The sequence below is a fragment of the Nanorana parkeri genome, unplaced genomic scaffold, assembly GCF_000935625.1.
Source record: "Nanorana parkeri isolate BGI_ZX_2015 unplaced genomic scaffold, ASM93562v1 scaffold1, whole genome shotgun sequence".
In the NCBI taxonomy this organism is placed as follows: Eukaryota; Metazoa; Chordata; class Amphibia; order Anura; family Dicroglossidae; genus Nanorana; species Nanorana parkeri.
Genome location: NW_017306269.1, coordinates 3897165 through 3901796, shown reverse-complemented (window position 1 = coordinate 3901796; position 4632 = coordinate 3897165). Strand labels below are relative to the sequence as shown.

Genomic DNA, 4632 nt, shown 5'->3' with positions numbered 1-4632 from the left:
CGTACCCCGATATATCGAGGTGTACATCCTTCTCGTACCCCGATATATCGAGGTGTACATCCTTCTCGTACCCCGATATATCGAGGTGTACATCCTTCTCGTACCCCGATATATCGAGGTGTACATCCTTCTCGTACCCCGATATATCGAGGTGTACATCCTTCTCGTACCCCGATATATCGAGGTGTACATCCTTCTCGTACCCCGATATATCGAGGTGTACATCCTTCTCGTACCCCGATATATCGAGGTGTACATCCTTCTCGTACCCCGATATATCGAGGTGTACATCCTTCTCGTACCCCGATATATCGAGGTGTACATCCTTCTCGTACCCCGATATATCGAGGTGTACATCCTTCTCGTACCCCGATATATCGAGGTGTACATCCTTCTCGTACCCCGATATATCGAGGTGTACATCCTTCTCGTACCCCGATATATCGAGGTGTACATCCTTCTCGTACCCCGATATATCGAGGTGTACATCCTTCTCGTACCCCGATATATCGAGGTGTACATCCTTCTCGTACCCCGATATATCGAGGTGTACATCCTTCTCGTACCCCGATATATCGAGGTGTACATCCTTCTCGTACCCCGATATATCGAGGTGTACATCCTTCTCGTACCCCGATATATCGAGGTGTACATCCTTCTCGTACCCCGATATATCGAGGTGTACATCCTTCTCGTACCCCGATATATCGAGGTGTACATCCTTCTCGTACCCCGATATATCGAGGTGTACATCCTTCTCGTACCCCGATATATCGAGGTGTACATCCTTCTCGTACCCCGATATATCGAGGTGTACATCCTTCTCGTACCCCGATATATCGAGGTGTACATCCTTCTCGTACCCCGATATATCGAGGTGTACATCCTTCTCGTACCCCGATATATCGAGGTGTACATCCTTCTCGTACCCCGATATATCGAGGTGTACATCCTTCTCGTACCCCGATATATCGAGGTGTACATCCTTCTCGTACCCCGATATATCGAGGTGTACATCCTTCTCGTACCCCGATATATCGAGGTGTACATCCTTCTCGTACCCCGATATATCGAGGTGTACATCCTTCTCGTACCCCGATATATCGAGGTGTACATCCTTCTCGTACCCCGATATATCGAGGTGTACATCCTTCTCGTACCCCGATATATCGAGGTGTACATCCTTCTCGTACCCCGATATATCGAGGTGTACATCCTTCTCGTACCCCGATATATCGAGGTGTACATCCTTCTCGTACCCCGATATATCGAGGTGTACATCCTTCTCGTACCCCGATATATCGAGGTGTACATCCTTCTCGTACCCCGATATATCGAGGTGTACATCCTTCTCGTACCCCGATATATCGAGGTGTACATCCTTCTCGTACCCCGATATATCGAGGTGTACATCCTTCTCGTACCCCGATATATCGAGGTGTACATCCTTCTCGTACCCCGATATATCGAGGTGTACATCCTTCTCGTACCCCGATATATCGAGGTGTACATCCTTCTCGTACCCCGATATATCGAGGTGTACATCCTTCTCGTACCCCGATATATCGAGGTGTACATCCTTCTCGTACCCCGATATATCGAGGTGTACATCCTTCTCGTACCCCGATATATCGAGGTGTACATCCTTCTCGTACCCCGATATATCGAGGTGTACATCCTTCTCGTACCCCGATATATCGAGGTGTACATCCTTCTCGTACCCCGATATATCGAGGTGTACATCCTTCTCGTACCCCGATATATCGAGGTGTACATCCTTCTCGTACCCCGATATATCGAGGTGTACATCCTTCTCGTACCCCGATATATCGAGGTGTACATCCTTCTCGTACCCCGATATATCGAGGTGTACATCCTTCTCGTACCCCGATATATCGAGGTGTACATCCTTCTCGTACCCCGATATATCGAGGTGTACATCCTTCTCGTACCCCGATATATCGAGGTGTACATCCTTCTCGTACCCCGATATATCGAGGTGTACATCCTTCTCGTACCCCGATATATCGAGGTGTACATCCTTCTCGTACCCCGATATATCGAGGTGTACATCCTTCTCGTACCCCGATATATCGAGGTGTACATCCTTCTCGTACCCCGATATATCGAGGTGTACATCCTTCTCGTACCCCGATATATCGAGGTGTACATCCTTCTCGTACCCCGATATATCGAGGTGTACATCCTTCTCGTACCCCGATATATCGAGGTGTACATCCTTCTCGTACCCCGATATATCGAGGTGTACATCCTTCTCTTACCCCGATATACCGAGGTGTACATCCTTCACTAAGCTCCAAGTCACAATTCACTTTTCCCACGTTGCTTCTCCTCTGTGCAGAGATCATGTACATGTGTATTTCCTACAAGCTGACTGCCGCCCACATCCGTGACGTCCAGACAAAGCCGATCCAGCCCAGGACTTGTCTCCGCCCCCCAATGTAAAAAACGAAAATAAGAAGTGTGATATGGCTCCGGAGAACACCAGAGCTGGAGGACGGGGAGAGGAGCGCAGACCACTGGAGGTGACAACCGCGAGCCAGTAACGGGGAGAAAGCCGGGGGTCCCACTGTGCCGCTCTCTTCAGGGGTGTACGGTAAGAGAACAACAACAACTCTACAGTGGTGTCTGCCAAGTATAAATCGGAACACACATGCTACAATCTGATTGTACAAGCTCCTGTAGATTGCTGCCGCGGTACACTGGCCATACGCTGTACAATCTGATTGTAAAGTTCCTTTAAACAACTATGTAATAAGAGGACAAACCTAAACAACTCGTTCACTTTGTATGGACTCAGACCGGCTCTTGTACTACATAATCAATGGTGCCTCTAAAGGAGATTGTACAATCAGATTGTATAGTGCATGGTCATCTTAAACCTGGCTACACACACTACAATCTGATTACACAATCTCCGTACATTCTACTTTATGTTTACCAAAACTATGTAATATAAGGACAGACCTAAACAGTCCATTCGTATCGAATTAGGCAGGCCCTTGTACTACATAGTTGATGGTAGATCTAAGGAGATTGTACAATCAGATTGTATAGCATTTGGTCCTCTTAAGCTCACCACACATTGTACAATCTTCTTTAGATCTGCCAATAACTATGTACTACAAGGGACTGCCTGATTTCATTCAAACTGTTTGGTTAGTTTAGGTCAGGGGTAGGCAACCTCAGCAGTCCAGCTGTTGTGGAACTACAAGTCCCTTGAGGCATTGCAAGACTCTGACAGCCACAGACATAGCTCCTAGAGGCAGACAGAGATTGTACATTTAGTCTATAATGTGTATAGTGATCATTAAAGCTGGCTGTACACTGTACAATCTGATTGCACAATCTTCGTACAATCTACTTTACCATGCAATAGATGAGCCTTCCTAATCTATCCAATCGATTTTATATCCAATCAGGTAGGCCCCTGCACTACATAGCTGATGATAGATCAAAAATGAGATTGTACAATCAGATTGTGTAGTATATGATCAGCTTAAGGGGTCCCTGATTGGTTATGGATTGGTTGGATTTTCTCAGTAAGCCCCCATACTGCACGGCTGCTGGTCAATCGAATTGTACAGATACTATGCTATGAGATTTATAATGTATAGATTTAGAACCTTCAACTCCTCCAGCTCATGCCTTGTGATCCTGACCGCACTTGTGAACCCGTATACTATGAAAGATGCCATAAATAACCGTATACCCGCGTTTCGATGGGGTAGATGAAGGAAATTCCCACTGTTCAATGTTCCTGGAAATTTCTAGAGCGTCTGCTTCATGAACACATCACATGACTCTGACTCTTCAAAGGTTGTCAAGTGTATGGAAAGAGAATCCCATGTAGCCTCCTGGAAGTGGATAATGACGTAGTATATGTATGAGTGTAAAGCCGGCCATACACTGGCAGATTTATGAATGAGCGTTGACCCTGGGGTGTCTTTTGGGTTCATCAGGGGCGCCTTCGAGTGTCATGCATTTGTGTGGTTCAGTCAAGCCGGCCACCTCCTTCCAAACATGCTCCGCCTTCTGTCCTCTGCCATGTTGTCTCAGCCACACTGGTGGAGGTTGTAAAGCATGACTCTGATGTGAAGGGGGGATTGAGCAGGACTCAGAAGTGCATGGGGGATTGAAGACTCTGATGTGAAGGTTGGACTGAGCAGGACTCGGATGTGAACGGAGGACTCTGATGTGAAGGTGGGACCGAGGACTCTGATGGGAAGGTTGGACTGAGGAGTCTGATGTGAAGGTTGGACCGAGGAGTCTGATGTGAAGGTTGGACCGAGGAGTCTGATGCGAAGGTTGGACCGAGGAGTCTGATGTGAAGGTTGGACTGAGGAGTCTGATGTGAAGGTTGGACCGAGGACTCTGATGTGAAGGTTGGACCGAGGACTCTGATGTGAAGGTGGGACCGAGGACTCTGATGTGAAGGTTGAACTGAGGAGTCTGATGTGAAGGTGGGACTGAGGAGTCTGTTGTGAAGGTGGGACTGAGGAGTCTGTTGTGAAGGTTGGACTGAGGAGTCTGTTGTGAAGGTGGGACTGAGGAGTCTGTTGTGAAGGTGGGACTGAGGAGTCTGTTGTGAAGGTGGGACTGAGGAGTCTG

General features: G+C 47.6%; 1 protein-coding gene across 2 annotated transcripts in view; it reads left to right on the top strand.

Annotated features, from left to right (window-relative positions):
• The first annotated feature begins 2592 nt into the window (after positions 1 to 2592).
• TRAF5 (TNF receptor associated factor 5) overlaps positions 2593 to 4632 on the top strand; it is a 39459-nt gene continuing 37419 nt past the window's right edge. For both annotated transcript variants that reach the window (XM_018553252.1, XM_018553173.1), the window contains exon 1: positions 2593 to 2617. The gene's annotated coding sequence lies outside the window, so the exon portion shown is untranslated. The remainder of the gene's footprint in view (positions 2618 to 4632) is intronic.